The sequence below is a fragment of the Cupressus sempervirens genome, chromosome 4 (assembly GCF_028749045.1).
Source record: "Cupressus sempervirens isolate cs-2001-9-10 chromosome 4, ASM2874904v1, whole genome shotgun sequence".
NCBI lineage: Eukaryota > Viridiplantae > Streptophyta > Pinopsida > Cupressales > Cupressaceae > Cupressus > Cupressus sempervirens.
Window position 1 is genome coordinate 299,861,711 of NC_143121.1, and position 26,201 is coordinate 299,887,911.

At 32.6% G+C, this 26,201-nt stretch overlaps 1 pseudogene across 1 annotated transcript; it reads right to left on the reverse strand.

Moving 5' to 3' along the window:
• Positions 1–2,076: 2,076 nt before the first annotated feature.
• On the reverse strand, positions 2,077–9,042 carry LOC149561197 (DNA replication licensing factor MCM6 pseudogene; annotated as a pseudogene). The gene is made up of 3 exons (XR_016364237.1): positions 8,813–9,042; positions 8,196–8,310; positions 2,077–2,169 (listed from the first exon to the last, which is right to left on the reverse strand). The product of XR_016364237.1 is annotated as a DNA replication licensing factor MCM6 pseudogene (transcript).
• Between the last annotated feature and the right edge of the window lie 17,159 nt (positions 9,043–26,201).

A 26,201-nucleotide genomic window follows, 5' to 3' on the forward strand; every position in this document is an offset into this window, starting at 1 on the left:
CCATATTAATGAGCACAAATAAGCATGCAAAATGTTCCATAGGCATGAATTATATTTCTATTGTTAAAATAAATTATCTTTAAAAATTGGACAACTAATTCCACCCACATTCTTTGGAGGTGACAATTTGTAAGATTCCATGTCAGAGAGGCTAAAGGGGTTTTATACATTATTGAAAACTTAGCTGCTCTATTTTTTTGGTTAACTCAAAGGTCTAAGTAAAAATTCATATCAAAATTTTAAGTACCAAATTACTATTATATTTTACTACTATGGCCACATGAAACATCATATAAAAGGAAACTCACTATTGATAATGAAGGTTGAACAAGTTTCTGAGGTTGTTGTACTTGAGGCTGATGTTGTTGTTGGGTCTGTTGAAGTTGTGATTTCTATCATGCATTGGACTATTGCATCTAAGGTTATTGTTGTTGATGGGGTTGCAACATTTGAGGCTTTTGTTGTTGATGAAGTTGTTGTAGTTCTGGCCGAGGATGTGGTAGTTGCTTTTTTTTATCAAACTTTTTCAGCATGACTACTAATTGCAAGATAACATAAATTGGAAACCATAAGAAACTGTATCATACTTTTTTTCAAATGATAGCATTTTAACTGAAAAGAGTGGCCTCTACTGAGAAAGTTGCATAATCTAAATGTATAACATTAATCACCTAGTTTCAAGTGAAGCTAGCAAGATTTAATAAAATAATGTTGCTTAAACCTTGCTTTTTCCTATCACACTATTATAATAATATGTGTATCCCTCTAGAGAAGTATGCCCTATCCAAACACAAGTCAATGGTGTAGAACTAGGGGCACTAACTAGTGTGATAGCTGTAGTAGTCTTGGTTTCAATAGACACAGAAAGTGCACTGGCAGAGCTAGTTGTCACGATTCCTTGCGACTATGCCAAGAATGTTCATGGCTTTATAGACGACATGTAACAATGTTAATACCATACCACATTAACAGTCCTAAATAAATCAACAACTAAGTCATAAATGCATTACTGACTTGTTGTAGTCTAGATTATTGTGTTGGAGCCACTTGATAATAACCCTGAAAATGAAAATCATGAATAAGTATTCTTAAGATATTTCACATTCCCACATTCCCTAAACTAGTTTGAGTTATTACATTTATTAACAATGTTTATCCTACACTTTCTTTTGTTGAGGGTGCATCAAGAGTGGTTGTTGTTGGAATTGAGTTGAAGCCTACACTAAAGGTGTTGGTACCAGAGGTAGCTAGATCTACTGTTGAAATGAAAGGTCTTGTTGGGGTTGAACATTGCTCTACACAACAGGCACCTGCTATTGTAATAGCTAACTAGAGGTTTCTATTGTGGTAGTTGCTACATTGGTTGTTGTTGACCTTGGGAAGGAATCTGCTAAAGAGAGGTAGCAACATTTGGCTAGATTAGAGACTAATAAACATGAAATTGCTCATATTTAGATGGTTGTTATGAATTTGGTGCATGGCAAAATGGGGTTTGTTGAACATGTTTTTTTGAACATTGCAACTAATGACCATACTATTGCAAAGACTATTGGGCCTGCAATTGTGAAGGAAATTGTGTGGGTTGTTGGGCATGTGGTTATGAGTGTTGTTGCACCTGTTGATGATATTTTTGTAAAGATGGTTGGGCCTACATTTGTAATTGAGATTGTGTTGGTTGTGGGCTATGCAGTTGAGAGGTGCACATGTTGAACATATTGTTGCAAATTCAATAATCGTTGTCATTTTGCAACTATGAATGAGATTGTGTGGATTGATGTTGATTTTGGAATGGTGGTCGCAATTGTTGCTGCATTTGGTGTGTTTGTTGTATTGGTGGTAACCAACGTTGAACTTGAGTCTGATGCTACAAAGAAGATGAATTATAGCCCTATCAAGGACAACATCCAAAACATCACTAAATGTCATAAACAAAATACTATCCTAACCATTTCTATAGGCAACGAAAAAATGCAAATCCTTGTCAAAACTTATCAAATTAAAATGTATCATACTGATTGGTCAATACAAAATGAAAAACAAAAATCTAAAAAAGTACCTGCTACAAAGAAGGGGTAGTCACCTTGCAGAGCCTCCTACTAGAGAAAACACATGAAAAGGCCCTTCAACAAGGCCATTTACTAAAATTTGGGGGCCACTAATAGATCCAACCTGTACATCACACTTGATGTCTATATTAAACAATGATACAATTCTCCTTAAAAAGATTACTAGAAACTCCCAAATGTTTATAATATATATAAATAATATAATCAACAAAGTAATACTTGAATGACCTTACCAATGGTGAATGTCCTCCTAAAAGTCATGATCTTCCACTGGAAGTTGATGGCCTAGCATATGGATGTTATCCAACTTGTGGGGATGGTATTCTCATATTTGCTACACCTATGGGCCACCAGTTTCCAGGTGCACCCTATTCTCTTGTGTTGCCTCCACCACTCATAGTAAGCCTACATGAGCAACACAAATGATTCTACTAAATACATTATTTGAAGCCTCCAACTCAAACACATTAAATTATTGATAGCTTACCCGGATCCAAATGACCTCTATTGTTCAGCACCAAAGCCTGGTCCTCTAAACATAGGGCCATTTTTAGATAATATAACAAAAAAATTAACACCTAAAATAAGTTGGGAATACACTAGTACTTCAAGATACATATTTATATAATATGTTTTAGGTGACAAGATAAATAGAAGTTTGAACCTTGCATCTCCAACTTTGGGTCCTTTAGGCTCTGCAAATTGTATGGACTAAAATGTAGTTACATTTGAGAACTATATAAAAAATAAGCACCCACTAAAGGAAATATTAGTAATTGAAAACACAATGTTTACCTTCATTGTGAAAGCTCTACATAATTTGTTAATAGTTGCCGCATCCATTTATCTAGTTAACAAATGCACATCCTACATAGATAATTTAATAGTTAACAAAGACAATATCAACCTTGAAACATTTTTATGAATCAAACTATTAAAAATAGTAAAAGTTGCCCCACCTTTGCTTTGCTTCTATTCATCTTTCATGATATCTATGTTATCAAAAGGACCAAACTTAACAAAGATCTATCTATCAAAAAAATAAAGGATTCTGTGAGCATCAACACTAAACTACCATGCCCAATATTTTCAAATTTCAATTATCCACATTGCTTATTGACCAATGCATTTAGTACTTGTGAAAGACTTTATAAAGATTACCAATACCATACAGGCCTCAAGAATTAGTAAAGGAACCAAAATGTTTAAGGATTATCTTTGCCTTCTCACTCCTGAAGAAATTAAAGAAACTTGGTAGAACCTCATTTTCTGACACAAAAAAGGTTTAGGTGAATGTGTCACTCCATACACTTTGTCTGATTGATCTTTGAAGAATCAAAAATAGTGCAAACCATTGCTTTAAAAAAATTTAGACCATTGCATTGAATAAAATGGCTAGTTTTGTGGGTGATAAGGATTACCTTGCAAATAAAAAATGTTCATTTTGCGATGGGCTTTAGAGGGTAGTCCTTTCGTTTGATGGGTCCTTATACTGGTGACAAATTTATTCATTGTGATTCTATGAGCAATGTGCCTCTAAACATAAAAATGTGCAGCTTCCTCTATTTGGGAGCAGAGCCGTGAATGTTACATTCTATTATTTTTAAAATGACCTTTCTCCTTCAATATTTTCCCAATGCCAGCAACACATCCTTTGAAATAACACACCAAATCTTAAGAAAGAAAGAAAAAAGCAAAAAAAAACCCTACACATGAAACCCATCATACTTGGTTGTTGCTGCACCAAAACTTAAGACCAAGGTTTCATGGGGATAGGGTTACTTGGGTGCTTAGGGTACTAGTACCGTTATGGGCACAACTATTTTTCAAAATAGGGGATGAGGTACTTGAGCATGTCAAACATTTTTTTTTTAAATACAACATAATATTTATAGAGGAGGTAGTTGGGCATGCCTTTTAAATATATATATATATATATATAACATAATTGTTATAGAAAAAATAAAAATGTGGGTCATGATAATGATTATCCAAAACAAGAACAATAATACCATATTGTTTTCAATTTCAGATTTGCAATATGTTTGTAAATAATAAGTTTATTGGTCTAACTAATAACCTAATAGCATCTTAATGAATGCATAAGAATTCCTACTCCAGGCAAGAACTAAGAATACTAACCTCCTTGTTAATATACGTGCATTTTATTTTCATTTAGAAAGACAATGGACCTTACTTGCAAACAAATTATGTTTTCTACATCTGTGCAATGATAAAAGTTTCTTATTACAACCAATAACCTATTCTAAAAGGCTTGCCACAAGTACCAAACAAAACATTTCCACAAACAACTTGATTAAAAATATTGATGATTTTCATATATATTGTAATCTTGAACTCCCAAGACAAATATTGAACCATGAAACAAGACTAAAAATAAATATCTAATCAAATACTCTGCTAGCCCCAATAGCAAGCCACAACTATAAGGCCTCAAAAATTAAGTGGCCAGCACCAATCAAAACTAAATATTCACTCATCAAAAAGTCTCTTAAACGTGAAACACAAATTATTTCAAACACAGAAGCACAATCAAATAGCAAGGAAAATTTTCTGATGATATTACAAAAAAGGGCAATCATTAGTGTATAGAAAATTGTTAATATTATACCTCTAGTTCTTCCCCAAGCATAGGAATTCCCATAGCATTTTAGAATCTTGCAACCAAACTGGAAACACATTAGAATAATGAGGATTGTACATAGAGATACAAAAACAAATGATTGAATGAATAAATAATTTTAATGATGTTGATGAGACTAATCAGTCAACATACCAAAAGCTCAAAACCTTAAATCATATTCATATTCCTTTTCATATCTGACCTCCTATTATGAATCTTGCCTATAAAGCTTGATTTTATCTTTGAAATACAAACTATGCATGTTCCTAGCTTTCAAGATGACTTGTACTGATCAGAGCTCTCTTCATACCCTCTGCATTGTGTAAGAAAGTGTCATTTAGGACATTAATTTAACCCATCCTGTAGAACATGCAATTTTTCTCCTACCATATCTCTTTGGACCTCTTCCACCTACCCATCTCACAATAGACAATTTTGAATCATCATGCACAACTCTACAAAGACCAAGATATCACTCATTGAAACATTTAGCATGCGACATGCATCTAATGTTATAAGCATGACATAAGAAAGCGAGCAATTTTCCATGGGATACAAAAGTCTTGCCAATTGCTCTTGAACATAATTTCAAATCTTTTTCTACAATTGAACCCAATGCAAATCCATGAGGGTAACAGTGGAAACCATCCCCATTAGAAAACAACTCATTGTTTCAAAAAGCTTATCAAAACCTATACAACATAGCATAATATATTCTTTCATTCATGTTTTTATATACTAGCTTTTATTCAAAGTAAATAGTTCATGACAACATTTATCTCCCTTTCAAAATTAAATTATCATCGTTGATGATTACTTTGGATAGGCGCTGGCACGTCTGGAGAACATACTAATAATAGAGTTGTCTAGCTCTAGTATGTGGATAAAGCGTAGGTCTAGTGGACCTAGTCATAATAGTCAAGGAGCCAGAGATTGACAAAGTGAAGTGCATCGCTAGTAAGTATTATCCTCTTCAGTGTACACTGCTATCAAGTATGTTGTAATGCTCCCATGCACTCTTTGACTCTCGCATTGTCTTACAAAACTTTTGCCTTCATCTACTTCTGCCATTTATTTGCTTTGATTTCAAATTGAGCCAACTCTTGTTTATACTCTGATCATTTCTACAAGCTTTCCTTAGTTCAAAATTTATCCATCTTTGTTTTTAACTTGAAATCATTTCTCAAAACCTCCTAAAGTGCCTTCTTGGATTTATCTGCTTATTCTGTAAAACCCTTTGGCCATGTCTCTATTTCCCCTAGTCCTACTCCTTAACAATGACTTGGAAATAGATTTACTTCACCTTGTCCAAATGTCGATGTGTAATTCATAACCCTGCATAAGCTAATGCTTATGCATTTTCAAACAAGTGACTCTCAAGATTTGGGATATATTATTAACCTAACAAAGTTTTCCACGATGCAAAGTTTCACAAATGGCTTGTGCAACTATGCCTGTGCATCGAAGCTTGACCTTCTCTTTCCTCTCCAAATAGAGGTCTTGGCAGAGAACTAGCTATTGTTAATTCAGTCTTTGGCTCTAATATTGGTGCTCTAGATGACTCACATTTAAGTAATTCTCCCTACACTACAATGTCATAACTAAGAAAACTCTCATCACCCTCTAGTACTGGGTCAACACCATTTTCAAATGATATCCTAGAAGAAATAAAATCTTTGGAAAAAAAAAATTTTGAGTATCAAATCTATCTTGGAAAGTTTGGAAAAGCTACGGAAAAGAACATTGATGAGTGTCTTGATCACTAAAATTTGGGTGAGTCTAATCTCCAAAATCTAGAATCTCCATTATAACTCCTATGAATCTGAAACCACTCTCATTCATCTAACAATGTATAAGATCACTTAAAGGTTATAGTTTATACCAAAAATATCACCCCCAAGCAATGGATTGACACCTAGAAAAATTGATTCTTGGATTGGGCCCCAGAGATGGCTGAAATCCAACCTCTCTTGTGGCTCACAAGCCCAAGAACAAGTTAGAATCTGGAACCCCATAGAGAGGTTAGAGCCTCAACAAGGTATAAAAATAAAATGGTAAGTTCATGAGATCAAGTTTTTGATGAGCATGTCCCTGAGGTGAGTTGAATAGCTTATCAAAATTCAAATTAGGATTGGAATTTGATGAAATTCCTTGTTATCAAAGTATCTTAATTTTGTTTAAGATTTCCACCTCATGATCATAATGCAAACAATATTTTTCTTTGGAAGATGAGATGGAAGTGGCAAGGAGCTAAGTGTTTCAAGTGTGACAATAATTTCAGTATCAAGGACAATCTGGAGACCTCGAGCATCACCAAACCACAAGCTTATCACCAAGTAAGCAAAGTGTATCCAAGCTAAAGAACAAGTCAAGATGCAAGTGTTCAAGTTTTCAAGAAAAAGATCAATGTGAAGATACAAATGCAATACCAAGGCTAAGGCATCAAAAGATTGAAAGAGTATGAAATATGATTCATCAAATTGCACATCTATGAGAAAATTATACAATCCAGATACCACAACAATTAACACCTACATTCATTTAGAATTGACACTGAGCTTCAAAATCATTCACAAAACCAAAATAAACACACTAAAGAGATTATCCCAGAAGAGTTTGATAGGTTTATCGATTATTTCAATACAAATTTGTGCTTCCCACAAAGAGATTTGAATATTTTGCTGTGTCTATTTGCCTTTTGTGTTCTGATCTATTTTCCAACATGACAATGAAGAGTCTGGTGTTTCATGCTCAATCGTTTGGGGTTGCTTGTTCTTGTTATTTCTAACAAGAAACCCAAAAGAGTTTTAAAATCTTTGAGGCATCACCTTAGTTTAGTTGTTTTTGTGTTTTCTCTTCCTTCCCCTTTTCCTAGAAACAACAATATGAAGAGTCAACTTCTAAAATCCTAGAGGTTATTTCAAAGACACACTCAGTCTCACTCCTGTATAACCACCCTTGTGAGCTTCCTATGGATCGACACTAAGAAAAGAAACACAAACAATGTCTAAACATTATGGTTTAATAATATATGAAAACATTTACCAAAAGAATAATACAAAAGATAAAATCTTTATGCGGGAGGATATGAACAGATTCTTTTTTCTTTTTTATTTAACTTAGATCGCATCACTACCATTCTCATAATTTAACAAAACTAACAAATCCATTTCCAAGTGTATTGCTTTATTAGAAGTAAACCAATTAAAATTGAGAAAAGTAATAATTAACTACAATCATATGAAACATTTAAAAATAAAAAATGAAATATTGAAGAAAAGGAACAAAATATTTGACACATTTGCAATATTTAGACAGACATGTTTTATTGCTTAATACATATTGATCTTTTTGTTGATTATGAACTCCACACATTTCGTTTCCAAATATTGTATTAATTAGATTGATTTGTTGACCACTTATTGCCATCTTAATCCAAGGCACCAAAATAAGACCCATAAATTGATATAAAGAGATCTCATTACCTCAATGCAGAACTCTCCAGTCTCTGGCTCTTTCACAACTGTAGCCATTAACCCAGCAGCAGATGAAGATTTCCTAGAGGTGTACACGACCCTAGGCACAATGCTTGATGCATACCTGCAACATTCAATTTGAAACATTGGATCCCATTATGGCATACAGAATGTTCAGTTGAAACTTGAAATTACAAATTCATGACTCTGTATATATATGTTAGAGTTCACAACTTTAGCAGCTAGATCTTAGTGTACAAGAGAAAATTCTAACTTTTAGTGGCACCATATGTCAATCTCTTAGAATTATTCAGGTGAATACAAAGATGCAAACTGTTTTGGCCACCATTGAGCGTTAGTTATGAAAGTTTAAAAGACAAAAGCATTCAAAAATGTGCAGGCGTTGGTGTTTTATAAATGGAATTTATTCAGTTGATTGTAAAAACAAGTTGCTGCAAAATTTCTAGCGCATACACTACAAATTGTAATAAATTTAGTTTATTTAATTATCTGTGTAGATCAAAACTTTCTAAGTGTATTAGATTGAAATTTTACCCAGCAATTCAATAATCGCTAACCAAAAACATACTCATATTTAGATACATATTTCAAAACAAGAAACATACTTGAGGAACTGTGATTTTGCACAACTGGGATCTCCAAAAATGCATACATTGATGTCTCCTCTTAGATTAATGCCCTCATGAGTTTTCTTATGCACACCACCTATTAGCATAAGCAACAGAGCTCGCTTGATCTCGTGATGGCCAAACACAGTCAGTGCAAGGCTTTCTACCAATTCATTAAAGAAGTCCATGGTGCTTCTCATTTGCTGCGTCTCATCGCATTCTTCCATCTGCCCAAGCCAAGAAACTGTTATGTAACTTCGATTGTTTTTATGTCATGGAAAGCCAGAGGTTGGGATCTGCAATACTTATTTCTTCAAATGATTGATAAAAGCAATGTGTCCAACAGCTCGACCTTCTCTTTCTCAAACGACAAGAAAAGCTTAAGATCTATTTTTACAAAGAGAAAAATAAAATCCAAGGCCTCAACTTCTCATGAAATGTAATATAACCAATGCATAAAACCATAGTCTAACTGATTTATGTTAAATGTCAATATTTTTGAAAGGTAAATCAACTTATTAATCTAGAGGATAATCTATCATATTGACAGCAGATATTTAGAGGTTCTCTTCACTAATAATTGAATGCATTTGAATAAATAAGCGGTTAAAACAAGCAGGAAGAAGCTGAAACTCAGAGCATATATTACAAATCTTTCAAAAGCCCAAAAAGAGAAACACATGCAGAGAAATATATATTATATATGACAGAAGATAGGAATTGAAGGTGTCCTTGGTGCTGTACAGTGTAGAGATGGCCATTTTTAATTTGCATTGTCACAAGGAAATTAAAACTAAAATGCGAACTACTAGTGTAATAGAAAATGAAAGTAGAATGATATACAATGAGATAGCCATGATCATTATCATATGAAAATACATCAGTTAAACCATATATGTGTCCAATTAAATTGGAACCTAGACACGGAAAGTATGTAGAGACATGCATCATAAACAATTCAGAAGGTGTAGCAAACTTGACCGCAATGAGCACATAAAGAAAATGGCTATAAGAAACACTTGAAAATCTGAGAAATATAACAGAACCTCAACTAGTTCACCAAAGACAACGAGTAAATTGCCAATTAAAACAGAAACAAAACACAAAGGCATATTCAATAGGTGACCTGCTAAATCCTTTTCACAAACCAAGCTCGAAAATTTTTTAAATGTTAATAATGAGCATGTGGGCGAAGTTGAATTTACAAACTGGAAGAAATATCTCTTTACCTAGTGTGAAACCTCAAGAAGACGAGCAAAAATATCAATTTGTAAATTTTAGGCTAGGAAGGAGGTGATATATATTAAACTAATAACTTGAAAGTCCATGCAGAGACCCATTAAATTGAATACATTATAGAATGAATTATAAACTAGATTGACACTAGGGGAAACTTTCAAGAATAAGAATTTGTCTCACTGAAGTATCCCCTTCGAAATTCCAGGAAACGAGAATCAAGTTCAAATTTGAAGGCGTAAAGTGGAAAAGTAGACTGCAAAAAAAACAACCATCCAAATTTGTGGAGAGAATTTCCATAACTTACTATAGAAGCAAAAATTGATTCTATACATGCAACTGACAGGGGTATTGAAGGCTACACTAACAAATTTCTTCTGAAGATGGAGGGATACACTGACAACTTTGTAACTTGATGTTGCTTCAGCATGATGCCATTGCCTTCAAAATTCAGCTAGGGAATTGAATGGTCGATGGAAAAATCTCTTGGCTTGTTAGAATCCTGGGAGGTTCTATGTTGCTGTGCATATCATTGTGCATGGAACTAAATAGATTATCTAATATAGGTTGTTCAACCTTGTTAATAGTGTGGTTGAGCTGTCTGTTTTAGATCTCTATTTCTTTCTATGCTATTGATTGCAGTCATAATTTCTGTTCATTCTGGAATTTGTTGGATGATTTTGGCCTGCCTTGCATTTTGTTTCTTTATGGAGACCTAGACCTCCATCTCTTTGCTTTTTGTAAATCTACATTTCCTTTGTTTTATGGAAGTCCACTTGTCCTCTGCTTACCCACTCTCAGCCTGAACTGTGCACTATAAATTATATCAATAGCATAAATTATTTTAGTCAATCCTTATAAAGCAAGTGCTGCTCATCTATTCATTGGCTTATGCAGGTTCCATTTTCTGGTTTTGCAGAAAAATAAATGTGTTAGTATTTGTTTTGTTGGTTGTAATTTTCCGTAGGCGTGGCCAAAAAGGATAAATTGGATGATGAGGCTCAAAATGAGTTGCACATTGCACATAAAAAAGTAAGGCTTCAGCTGCAAGGAGCCTTGGGAACTGTGATGTAGAGGAAAGTACCAATTCAACACACACACTTACATTCTCCCAACCAAAGTAATTCAATCAAAGAGAGAGTGGAGATAATAAGAAGATATCAAAGAGTACAGAAAGAGGACAACCAAGGAGTAGCGACAATAAGAACCTATCAATAGCTCAAGGCTCCGGCAACCTTAATATAGACAGGCCACAATATTATATGGAATCAAGAGGAGCACGAAGAGAAAGAAGATGTCTAGTTAGCAATCTAAGATACACAGTCAGGAATCTACAAAAGAAAAGGAATAATGAACAACACTATTCATGTATAGGGAACTTACGTTTGACAAAATGGTTTGAATGTGATCAGGGATCAGAAGAAAATAGATACCATTCAAAATTGACACAAATTATTGATATAGAAGAAAACATTCAGAAGAAAGAATCATATATAAGTGAATAAAGTAAATAAATCATGGGGAAGACATAGGGACTGACACAAAGGACGATTGTGGTGAAATGAAAACTCAAAATATATACATGGCTAGTGAATGATTACCATGCAGATCCTCAGAAACAGCGATAAAGCATCAAACTTACTGCCGCCTTGAAACATTAATGGGCTGCAGAAATTATAATGGTAAAAAAGAATTAAGGGGGAAATGAAGGGATTTTAGAAAAGGGTAAGATGACATGTTCAAGGAAATAACATTGCTTCAATATTATATGGTGAAGACAACAATCTCAATTTCTGTAGGAAGAAATTAGAATATTTAATAGACTTTCTAGGTTTTGGAATTAATCCACCATTGACAAGAACAACGTGTAAGTAGTAAGGATGCATAACAGAGATAGAAGTAATGGATTCCAGCTCTAATAACAACCATCGATTGCATATGGATTTGACCATCACATAAAAAGTATCAGGAAGAGGAATATCAGATCACTATAATAGAAACTCTAATACAGAGACAACCATAACAAGAGATAAAGAGTGGAGGTTGTTGATGGTAAAAATATGTATATATGTATATAGATTTAACAATATGATATTCATATAAATAAAGTTATAAATCTCAGCATTATGAAGTGGTGTGAAAGGAAGACAGAGGAAAAAGTGACAAAAAGAATCAAAAGGGGACTAGATCATTTGATAACAAATTTGTGATCAAGAGTATGAAATGGAGATAATTCAAGCTAATGGTCCCAAATTAATAAGATGATTACTAAGGGGACATCACAGAGAAGGTCCCCTTGTGTTTATTGCTGAGCATAAATTTCATCATCCAATTTAGTTATGAATATAAGATAGTGTCAATGCAATAAATTGTCATAATTGCATGTCAATGCAATAAATTGTCGTTATTGCATCCATATTCAAGGATAGTCGGGAACAGGGACATTATAGTGTATTGCAAATTAGACTCTTGTTTATCAATAAAAGAAGAGATTTGTGGCTAGGTTTTTTGCCCTCAAGTTCGAGGGTTTCCCCAAGGTAATTTCTGAGTTTTGTGTTCTCTAGTTTACGTATTGTACTGTGAATGTGATTTCTACCATAAAACTAACATAAGTTGGCATCCTTTTATATCTTACAGCCACTAGATTTGATCTTAGTTATCTTGTAAGTTGTATATCTTGTTTCAGGACAGCCCCTAATGATGAACATGGAATTGCAACAAAGCATATATTCAGATAAGTCAAAAGGACACCACACTTTGGCATTATATATAGAAGAAGTGCATCCTCTGCTGACTGGTTTCACAAGCTCAGATTGGATTGGTTCTGTTGATGATAGAAAGACTAATTCTAGGTATGTCTTCAATCTTGGTATGGTAAGGGTGGGGTGTACCAGTAAGAAGCAATAGGTAGTAGCTCTTACCTCAACCTAAGCAAAATATTGGGGAACTGTTAAAGCAACACGTGAGGTAGTACAGCTAAGAATGATTCTTTTTTATGTGCAAATGTCTCAACTATACAGCCTTCACCCTTGTCTTTCTAAGAATCCAATTTTCCACAAGAAAACCAAATATGTAGAGCTTCATTATCATTTCATCAAACAACTTTTTGATGATGGAACTATGATATTGCAGTATATTTCGACTGTGAATCAGACAACAGATATCCTCAACAAGTATAGAGGCCTGGAAATTTATAACAGTCAAAAGTGCAACTTGGTATAGTTAATAAAATGGCCATTGAGGAAGGGTATTAGAATAATATTGTCATATTTATTATTTAATGGTCACTTGATGTATCTTAAGTTTAGATTATTTCTATTCGAGTTCTTAGTTAATGATTGTTTCCTTTAAAAACATTGCACTTGCCATTCCTTTATAAAAAGCTCTCAATCAATGTTGATAAATACATCAAATTACAATTTTAATAAAGTCAAAATAACTATAAATTGTTATACTCTCATATTTTTCAATTAAATTGAAATGAAGAACTCATTGGATTGCAAACTTGATACATCCTGATATAGAAGTTTTTCACTTACTCTTGCTGAAATTCTAAAACCATTCAATACATACAAATGACTTACCTCTGCCTTTTCTAGTGGTCTATACATTTCCCACATTCACCAGAGCATTGATTTTCTATCATTTCTTGCTCATGTATTCCCATTTTACCCCCGACAGGCATAGAAACAAAAAAATCCATTCCCGAGTCATCCAACAGACTGCTTTCTTTCTCTCCCCCATCAGGAACCTCTAGACTCTTTCCATGTGAAGGATCTGCAACATCACACTTGTATATCTTCCTAGATCTTGTGCCAGAAACTGGAACATCCTGTTGCAGCTCAATGTTAGCTTGTTTTCACTTTCTACTAGAACAAGAATTTCTTGTTTCTCAATGCTTTTATTTGGTTATTTTTCATTAAGTTTTGTACATATTTCTTCCAATTTATAAAGTGCTGCCAGTTAATGGTCCAACTTCACCTATTCCCACTATGCTCCACACTTTATATATTGATCACATGAACCTATTCTCTGTTTCTAACTAGATCAATCTCTCTAATCACTAATCATTATTTTGTGACTACTTGCAACCCTGTGTCTATTCACTTATAAACACTAGTTTTGGACCAACTCTTGTCTTGAGTTCCCCTATAACCTACCATTGACGAGAATCTTTACACATTTCATTGGAGGATTAGGAAACTCAATAATTTGTCACCAATTGGTTCATAAACATCACAATAACTAACCACTGTCCTTATAACAGTTACCAACAATATTATTGTGACAATCACAAATAAACCCTCTAATGATGCGTCCCTTAGACCTAAGGCATAGAAACAAATCCTAGACATTATTTATAATTTTTACACATCCCTCCTACACATTAGACTCATTACTCTATCCACTATAAAATTCTAGAAACAAAACAATTTCAAATTACTTTAGCTGTCCATATGACAGTCCTAACATACCTTAAACAAAGATCATGAATCGACCCTGTACTTGTGATTCCATATGTTACTTGACCCCAGTATCTTGAGAAAACTTCCCTCTACATTATTCATGACATATATATCCTCCTATATTCATTTTGGTGGACAAATCCTTCCACCAAGCCCTGTCTCTGTGTTTGTGAATGCTGAGATAGTTTATCATACCTTCCTCTAATTGTTTCTACATTTCATTTGCTGCATGGAAGTTCTACAACTTTAAGAAAATATAATATTTGTTATTTCCTATTCAATTTCCCATTATGGGGATTATCTCTACGTGAATCTGCATTAAAACTACATTATGTTCCCTCTCGGGTTACTCTAATGAGGGTTTTTGACATTCCTTCACTAAAATTAACATAATTTTGTCAATTCTAAATAAAAACGGGTGATTCAAAAGCCAAAATAAAGTAGATTTACCCCTCGAATGATTTCAATAGGTTTTAGCCACATTTACAAATTCAAAGATACCAAAAAAATCTGAAACCATAATGTTGTAGAATAAAAATCAGAAATTATGTGAAAAATTCATTTGATTTGTTATATCTTCACATACAGCAAATGCCGCCCATGTGATTGGGAATTATAAAATTATATAGATCTGTCCTAAAAGAATTAGGCCAATGAAAAACAAATAACTATCCTAAGAACCAATTACAACTACCCTTGGTCGGTTGAATACATAAGTAAAATCACATGGGCTGAACAGTAAGTAAATTGTTGATCAAATACATGTGATCTATGGGTCGACAATAAATGTAATTTTTTATCAAAGTTCTAGGCTATCTACAAAGACGAGATGAGAAGTTAAGGATGTAATAGGTTCTAATTGGTGTTAACTAATGCTGACAGTTCATTGTTCCTAAAGTAACAGTCACAATAATTAGAAGTTCCATTTTGATAAATTGAATAGGAGGATCAGCAAGCAACTAATTAAATTATTCCGATCTCCTAGAAGTTATTAGGTAAATGACTAACCAAATAAATGATCCTCACTGGCATTAACTAGTGACAATAGAAATTTTAGGTTCAATACTAAAGAAGCCTCTGAATAGTCAAGTATTATGTGCAGAGTTAACTCATTTTTGGTATATATTTGGCAACTTTGTTGTCAACTTGGTAACATAAAAACAATGTGATAGCCCAAATAAAGAAGTAGTCAATGGTTGGTTCTTGGGTTGGTATTTGGATGGAGAGTTTTATTCTTCTTTATAAAGGCTTGCAAGTATGGATGGTAGATAATACAGTCTGTGTATAAAGTTTACAATCAACAAAGATAAGTTTCAACACATTCCCCTTACTTTTAGATTTATTATAGTCCACTTTTCAGTGGTCTAGGATGATGTTTTTCTTAAGATTTATTGTTAGAATGTATTAGGTCATTGAATTAACTTAGTGTGTTATTTGGTTAAGTATTTGTAGAAATATCTTTGTTTATTCATAACTTCTCCAAACCCTTGTTTAGGGAAACCCAAGAACATTTTATTATGTAGCAACTTTGTATTCCACTTTTACCAAAGCCCCATGGTTGGTAAGATGATGGGGAATATTATGTGTTTCATTTACTTGAAGTTTTAGGCAGCCATAGAAGTAGTTACCATGTGTTTTGTATGGAGAAATAGGGTAGATTGAAAAAGGTGAATGCTTTAATTTTCTCAAAAAAATAGTCTCAATAAAAGGGTTGTAGTTTACAAATGAACTGTTGGATTTATGTTATTTTTGAATATGTTTTTGGGACTCAAGTGTTTTCTAATATCAGAGGAGGGATTGATGAAATATCATCAGATCCAAAAGTTACAGTTGACTGATTACAAGTCTATATAAAAATCAATAAGTGACATATTGACAATATTCTTTGGGGCTTGAGATTGAGTGTATTAGTTGGCATTGAGTAGGCATTGAGGATAGTGTGGGAAAGTCCCAATGTGTTTTAAGGGTTAGGGTTCCAAAGGATAAATAGATTTGGACCAAGGTTAATTCCTATTAGTCATTTTTGATGGAATGGGACAACGAGAAGGTTGTGTTAGTAGAGTTTGAGTAAGAGAAGAATCTTTGAAAGAGTGGGATATGTTTCAATTTTTCTTCGATTCTACAAAAAATGGAGTCCAAAGGAGAACAACGATAAATAATATTAAGGGTTCTTGAGTTATTTCTATTCATCACAAGGATTACCATCCAAGTTGACTTCTTTAAAACAATTTACCATTTCTATAATGAAAATGTTGTTAGACTTTCATTAACTAGCTCTCATCAAGTACAAATACAAAGGTGGACCAAATGATGCTTTTTTATTTGGTTGTGATAACCAAATATTTTATCCCAATGACCTTAGAACTAGAAACATAGAAAATGAACTTTTGGTTAAGAAACCACAACCAACAAGTATATGTTCTATTAAAATTCAATTGGATTTTGTGCTTGGCCTCAACTCATTTTGGCCAGCATTATCATGGCTTCTTATAAGTTTATAACATAGATAGTATGCTTGATAGTATTTGAACTTGGGTCAATGACATGGAAAGGGATATGCCTATGATTTTCAAGACCATAGATTTGGTGCCTTAGATTAACAATATTCAAGACACTTATTGGCCTAAAAATCATATGCATTATCATTACGTTAACATTAACCAAACCTAGTGTTGACATGATTTAAAACCAAAATAAATAATATGGAGAGAGGAATGTACTTAAAGGATGCATTCTATTCATTATTCCCATGAGTGACATGTACAATTCGCCACTATTTCATATCTGGAGCAACTAGACCAAATACTTGAACTTGAAGGCTCTTTTACAAGATTTGACTCTATAATGCTTTCCAAAAGGTTATTTATGCATAGCATAGCTCCTAATTCCTATTTTTATAATTTTCTTAGTTGGATTAGTCTCATAAGAGTGACATGTTGACAAGACATCTGTACATCCAAATGTTGAAACTATGATGTGATGGGATGAAGATATAAATTTGATTGTATGGATCCCAAGTAGCCTTTGACAATGATGTATTGTTTCATGCTTGTATGAAATTAACTATATCTATTTCATTTTTATGATGTGTTCAGGTAATCTTAAGTGTCTCTACATAAACATTAGTATCTATATTCTATCTCATAGTAAACAAGGCATCTCAAAATGTACATATCTCTCATTCCAGTTTAAGTGAAAAAGTATATTAAGATGTCTACCTCTGAATATCATGATCTATCCCAATTATAAAGTTAGCAATACCATACCCAAACTGGCTTAAACTCTAAAGAAATTTTGAACCACATCTACATCTACACATTTCTTAAAAGAGGAAGAATATGATGGTGGCTTCCATACACAACAAGGCATTAAGTAAACCAAAGTTCTAATTTTTCTCAGCATTAAGTCAAGCTATTGCTCACATTCTTACAAAGTTTCAACAACTAATTTCAATTTTGACAAGGAAGGGGGGAAGTAGTTATGTCTATCCATAATCAATAAGAAGGATAGAAGAATTTCTAGACAAAATACACACAAAAAATGACAATGATTTTCATTTCCTTGTTATAGGAAAAATGAGACATCCTCAACAAGGCTATATATATACCAAAAAATCATTTCCAGTAGAGTTTTAATCACAAATTATATGAAGTAGAAATGCATGCATATGGCAATCATTATGAGATAGGGATCATAGATCTTAACAGATTCTCAACAAATTCATCATAAAGATCTAGCACAATAAGAGTACAGTAAACAACACTGCCAACTATTTTTGAAATAGACCATTGGAATTGGGTATAGACAAGCATGATAATGAAACTATTATAGTTACCACTTAATAATAAATCCTATATATCCTAATTTCTATATTTTCTATTTGGTAATTCTTTCAAGGTTAAACAGGGGCTCTATAAATATTTTAATAAATAGTAGCTTTCTCTACCATTCACACCTTTCCCAAACACATCAATGGCTTGCTGGTTGTAGATATGCATTGATGTCTTGTAAATTTACAAGAGGACTGATTCACTTAGTTTTTTTTAAGGGTATGAGAATTTTGGAATAGTAATAAGATAGTTTGTCTACTACTACCTATCCAACAATGCTTAGAATGAGGAATATATTCTCTTAATTCTATACTGCCTAAAAGTTCCCTGTGTCTATCCATGTATCCCACAATCTATTTGCTCCAAACCCACTAGACTTATTATTACCTATCACCCTATTGAAACATATAATAATGTAATATATAAATGAAATAAGGAAACAATTCATATTTTTCCATCTAATTGTCCATTCATAATAGGAAAGTAACATCATTATATTGTTTGGAATCCAATTATATATGTTTATACAAGTATTCATGACTTTCAAGGGACATAACAAGCTGCTCCAAGGAAATTAAATATGTTCAATGCACATCTAAGACTTAGTAGTTTGTTAATCCCAAAGATAAAGAAGGAATAATAGGCATGAAACATAACCACTCCAACTTCCTAATAAATTAAATGGACAATCATTCATCATTTCTCTCCTCAATGCAATTAAGGAAATTAAACAAGAAGATGAACAAATATATGCCAACAGACTATGTAACACAATTTAACTCTGACCTAGTACATTTTACATATGAGATTAACTATCAAAACAAAAACAAAAAGAATTTTGTGCTGCCAATCTCTATTGATGTATGGAGTAACTGTAAAGAACAAAGTGACAATAAATAAATTTGTAATTTCACACTAACACAAAAATTGAGGTTTTTATTTCTATTAAAAGCCATAGCCATTAGCATTGTTTCAAAACCAGAAACATGGATGTATCTAATGAAAAAGAAGACACAATACATGTTCGAGGAGTTTATAGAGAGGACAAAATTCATTTCTAATTCTTCTCATTTATCGAATGCAAGGAACTAGGATTTTGGCTAAGTAATACTGAATGATAGGAGCGAAAGAAACAACAAAAGATATCAAACATTAAAGCAAATACATTCATTCTCAGTAAATCACAAGAAATGTCATTAAAGAGATTAATAATAAATGTTGGAACTTACCGTATCCAACTGGAATGACAATGACCTTCTAAACCCCACTCCTTCAGCCACTCTTGAGCGTTTCCAAGTACTTCTATGAATGCAAACACCATCTTTTCCCAAGGAGACAAAACAACAAATACATTAATTTTTATAGGAGATACGGTTTGAATCAATATATCATCAATGTATGGGGATGTTTAGAAAAGAAAAGTTAAAGATTTTATCAAATGACAATCCTAGTAAAATTTTCAAACACAAAAAGGACCTTGACAAAGAATAATTGTCCAAATCTGAGAGGCCAGGCACTTTTCCATTTCCCTCAAAAAAAATTTCTTATGAGCCTAAATTTCTTGCCCGTGTTCAATATTTTTCCATTGAAACCTTTCTATATGAAGCGTGAAAGACTTCAAAGGGATTTTTGTGAATGAATTTCACTTCAACAATCTTTGTCGCTCTTTTTTCATTGTTTTGGCATTGATTTTTTGTGAATGAATTTCACTTCATCAATCTTTGGTACTCTTTTTTCATTGTTTTGACATTGTTTTTTTTGGTATGACGCTCTTATTATTTTTTAATTAGTTAAAAATGTCATGACTTTTAATTTATTTATTTTGATTTTCTAAATTATTAATTACAATAAATAATATATTATCGATTGTGTTCAAAAGTTTTTATTGTATTTATTTTATAATTTAAGACAATCTCTAGATTATATAGTAAAATTGATTAAAGAATTGCATAATAAGTCAATGAAAAGTCTTAGGATATTATTGTATTAGCCACATTATTTTCACATAATAGCAAAAGATGAAATGCAATTTTGGATTTAGATCATAGGAGATATTGAATCCAGCCTCCCCTCTTCTTCTATGATGATCTAACTAGAATAAAATTTCATCATATTAGAATTAAAAATTATCTATAGTGATTGAATACAAAAATGAGGTGCAAAATACATTAACTACCTCACCTCTTTGAGAAGCTTTGTTGTCAAGACCACATAAATTTTTATGGCTAGAGAATATATTTGTTGAACATAGTCTAGGCCTAGAATATATCTTTGTTGAATAGACCAAACTATCAGGTGAAGAAAAAATCATATCCTAAAGGCAAATTTGAAACTAGCTTTTAGCAAAATATAAATAATAGTTGCAACTCAATTCATATAGATAATGATTCCATTTAGTATATATTATAATCACTTGTGCAATAATTGCTCTTCATATAATCACAAAATATAATAGATACATCATCAAATGAAGTTGTAAGCCTTATAACATACAAGAAGCCTTAACTTCTTTCTCTCAAACAACTAGAATAATTTCATTTAGAGGTGGTACATTAAATTTATTTCAATTTCTAAAAACTCACTTTTCGCAATGTTTATCTTAATTAAAAATGTATGCATCATTTTTCTCAATTTTAATTTTATGATAATTAAAATAAGATTATTTTATAATTTAATATAATATAATTATTTAAGAAAAAATGTTAATGTTGTCATTAAAAATATACATCTTAAAGTACACTTTTATGTATAAGTAGTGTTTAAAGATAACATCTTTCAAGAACATGAATTGCAAGTATGGACCAAAATGCATCTAAGATTTAATTAATCTTTAGAATGAGGAGGGTTTTATGTTTTGGGTTTTAATAAAATTAATCTAATAGACTAATAAATAAACCTTAGAGAAAGTCAAGAGATAAAGTACAAATGACTCATTAATAGTGACTAATTATCTTGTAATCTATTTGGTAGCCTGTTTAGTCACTTATGTTCAGGTCACTAGTTATTAGTGACTAGTTATTGAGTCACTTATTTATTCATTTATTTGGTAGTCTATTTAGTCATTTCTATTTGGTTGATCTTGTAATTTTACATAGTGACCAAATTAGTCACTTATTTAGTTACCTATACATGTAAAATGCAAAGAAATAGTGCATTGTGGTCAATTTTAGTCACACAACTAAACGTTTTAGTGGTGTGACTAAAATTTTTAGTCACATAGTCACATATTTGTCAAAATGTACTAGTGTTGATACGAAACTCGATGATTTTGCAGAAACCCATATAGAGGTGGACAACTACAGGCAAAAAGTGAAAGATAAATATAATGCCTTAGACTTACTAGATTCAGTGTAGTTTACTGAGATAATAGAGAAATTCAAGGGAAAATATCTAGACATAGCTTTGGGATAAAAGTGAACAAAATCCAGATGCTAGAATTTCAATTTTGACACTTGGTAAAATTTTGCATTTTTTGGTCTTCGAGGTGCATTACTGCGCTAGATGTGCTAGGTGCGCCAGGTGCACTGGTGCACTTTTTGAAAAGTGTTTTGGAAGATTTTTGAAAAATTTAGAGGTGCCTTGTTGCACCAGTGCATTTCTTCCAAGGTGTGTTTTTCTAGAGGTGCATCGATAGTTAATAGCTAGTTCCAAAATTAGAACTTTCCATGTATCAAAAACACATTTCGACAGCAGTTCAACTCCGAAAAATGCCATTGAAGGTTGAGCTCCTATTTTTGGCACATCTAGAGACTTCTGCATCAATTGAAGGCTCTCTTCTTCTTATTTTCTCATAATTTCTTTGTTTTATAACATGTAAAGGCTCATACATCCAATTAATGATATAAAATGGACAGAGTCCTACTTAGCACCAGTTAGATAGTTTGTACATAATTTGTTTTGTTTTATTAATTTAGAAGCATATGATTGAATGAATATTTCTCTCACTCTCAACACAAATTGAGGAAATGATTTATTATAAATACTGGATTGTAATATGTAATCAGGGCCACCATTATTTTGCAATAATATATTTTTTTGGTGCTCGCATTTGTAGTGTAGTGATTATTGCCTAAGTGTGTTATGTTTTGTGAATGTATGTTCATGGAATGTAATTGAGCCAAAAATTTATTGTGTTATTTTTAGTTGTGCAAATCTTTTAATTCTAGTGTTTTCTATAGTTTTACAAATTTTGTTGGCGTATCTAGTTCGAGAAGAGATCATCCATTTTATTCCTGCATAACTTTTTGTCTCACATGAGTGCACTTTCTATGGCCTTGTGATTCGATGAAAATTTAAACATCTTATGGTTGCTAGAATTCCCATACAAAATTGCATCTATGGAATTAAGGAAGTGTTGCTCCTGCTTTCATTGGTTATCTATTGATTTCTTTGAAGGCTTAACTTGTAGATGTGTTGTGTCTGTAGCTTATGTACATTAGGATTTTACATTAATGTCATTTGCTTAAACTTCTTTTTACCCTATCTTTGTTATTTGCTTTACTAACCCCTTGGTTAAACTAGGAATTCATATAGTTGCATTGTTAGATTGCATCCATCATTAAAATGGAAAATACAAAAACATAGTTTCCTTTTGTGTGTTTTATTCTTTTGAAGTGGTGAATATATTTTACATCTTATCCAAAGTTATCAGAACCAACAAAGGCCTCCTCATGAACATTCACATTTATCTTCAATTGAACATATTTTAGTAGGTCACAAGATCACTCAAGACCTTGGAGTTGATTCTTGGATTAGCTTTTTAAGAGAGGAGTTCAAAAGGATTCCTGTCATTAAGAATCATGCAATATGATAGCTCAACAATTAGCACTTTAAAAGTAGCAAAGGTACACCTAGAATCTTGTTGCAACATCATGACTTAAAAATATATGAAGCCAAACATGAAAAGTGAAAAGGCTCAAACTTAGGATATGGAAAATATGACATGGTTTTTAATGTATCACATTTAAAAGGTTAAAACCCTAAACCCTAACAAAATAAAAACAAGAGAAAAATCCTAGGGTTTGGAAATGAATGGAAATTTTGCTTAAAACCCTAGGTAGTCTAAGAACAAAACTTCCTAATTTTCACAAGCATTTTGAAAAAATTTTGGTAAACATAAAATCAAGCCAACACATTCCATTGGGTGTTAGAGGTTTCCAAAATCTATTTCTGCCTAGGGTGTTTGTAGTTATGAGGATCCTAGCTTATCCTCTTCTACTCTCAGATTAAGAGCATGTACCCCTATCTCAATGATCTATTAAAGACAAAATTCATTGCATATCTTTCATATAAGGTATTTTTACCTTGTAATTCAGAGGGCACTAATATAACACATACATTAACCCATTTGTTGGTGACATCCTTTTGTTTCTTCACATTCCGGGTGTATAGAGTAAAGGTAAAGCCAAGTTAGCAAGAGGGACAGACTGTTAACCAACAATCATCTACCAAACTCTTCACATAATCCAAGAGAATAATAAGTCTACCAAAAGAACCTTTAATGAAATTTTTGAATATAGGAAGATTAGTATCAGTCAAATTCACAAAAGCATAAGCAAGAATAAAATGAAGGATCACCAAAATAATAAAGTGAATGATACTCTCATAAAAATCATAGGTATGATAAAGAGATACTAAAAGAAGGGTAATAAGGAACACAACCACACACAAAGCATCTTAATAATATTCATAGTAAATAAAATGCAAGAAATGGTTTTGTATTTTGATAGAGATTTTGCAATTGTTTTGTATTTTTGAACTATAGATGCAAGAAATCTAATTAGCATTCAAGATTTAATATTAAAGACAAATATAACACCAGCAAGATAATATAAAAGGAAATATAACACTACAAAACACAATAGGGCATCTAATTCCACAAAAGAGAAGAGGATAAGTGTGTCGGGTTCACCAAAATAAATAGGATAAAAAAATTATGTATGATATTTGTAATGTATGAATATGTGAGGGGGAATATAGGACATGTCCTTAACCCAAATTCTCAAAAGGAATGATCCAAATTGATTAATCAAAAAGAAGTGATCAATGCACAAATGAATCAAACAATAGAAAATATGAAGAAAAGAGGAAATCATATAATCTTCTATAGAAAGTAAGTACTTAAAACCTTTGAATTAATAAAAGACAAATACAAACCTCAAAGTAAAGAAAATCTGGAAAATGTTCATTTTTGATGTCCGTGCATAGTTTTGGGAGATTATGTGACCTATTTTGGACTGGAAATGACAAGACAGAGAAAACCTAGAGAACTTGTGTCCTTTCGAGGGTAGGTCAACCTTGACCTAGATAGCAGGGCACAATCTTATCCCAAAAAGTTGACCTTGCCCTAAACATCTCCGATGAAAATTCTTTTCACGAATCCCACAAATTCGGTGAAAAGGGTATCCAAATCTACACTTCAATTTTCTATCATGTATTTGTATCTAAGAGAAAAATGCTTGTGTTATTTGGATGAGGGGTTTGCCTTAGTGAAAATCTTGGTTTGGAATCAACCTTAAAAATGGAATTGAAATAAAGAATGCTAGCAAGTAGTAGAAGTAGATCTAACAATGAAGCTATGTTATTCAATAGATATGCAATTGTATTTGAAATGAAAACAAGTATATATTGATATGAAATCTTAGACTCAACAATGTGAATCAAAACCTCCATGACTGTTTGCTTGGAATCCACCTTGAGAGAGGAATGAATTGATCTTGAAGATGAAAAAAGGGTCTTGAAGGAAGATCACACCACTATGATGGCTAGATTTAGGGTTTGAATGATGAATCTTGAATGCTTGAACCAAATCCCTTCAAAGGCTTGAATGCTTAAATCCTTGATCTTCAATGGAAAAATTGAATTCTTGAAAGGTAGAATGTAGATGCTTAATCATAGAAATTTATCTTTGAATTGTCTTCTTATGAAAAGTAGGTAGTCACTCATAGAAAATGGGATTTGCAAGATAACAGTTAGATAAAATGAGAGAAGAAAACTTCATCATATAGTAATCTAGGGCACAAACTTCTAGAGAGACCAAAATTGGAGAATTAAATCCCAATTAACCTTAACCCCTAGAAATAGACCTAGATTAAATGCAATTTAAGATTTTACCATTCTAAAATCTAAAACATCCAACTTCGAAATAGGAAAATCAAACTTTCCAAAGCTTGACATCCTGAAACCTTTAGAACTTGAAATTTGGACTTGGGGTCAAGGACAAGGTCAAATCTTCCCTAGGTTAGGGTTGAGGTCATCCTTGAACTAGGTCAAGGTTGAGGTTGGTCTTGATGTTGAGGTCATCATTGGCCCAGAAAGTCAAAGTCTTCAATTTCTTAGAGAAAGTTGTCAGAAAGAGGTTGGAGACAAGGGCAGAGAAGCAGAATAGGGGGGAAACAACTAGATCCATGTAAAGACCTAATCAAAGCACTTGAATGACCCTAAACCACTTACTCAAAGGGCTAAATGCTCTTAACATGGAAGTGCTTCCATTTTAAGATGATACACTAATATCTCTTGTAAGGTAGTTACTCTTATCACACAATTAATACCAATACCACTACTACCATTAATTTGGTAATTGGTATATTTTAGATGAATTAATCTTTATATTTTCACTCATTCCAATAAGATGAATGGTATCATATCTGATATTACTTATTGGAGCCTTATGTTCAAATATATTTTACTGGTTTGTTAATGGAAGATATTCTATATTATCATCTTATACTCACTTAGATCTATTGGATCGCTATTTATGATTCATTTCTTCAATATATCCAATGGGTATGTGCAAGATCATGGTGTACCAAACTATGGCCTTAAGTGGTAGTGAAAAATCAGCAAATCAGGTTT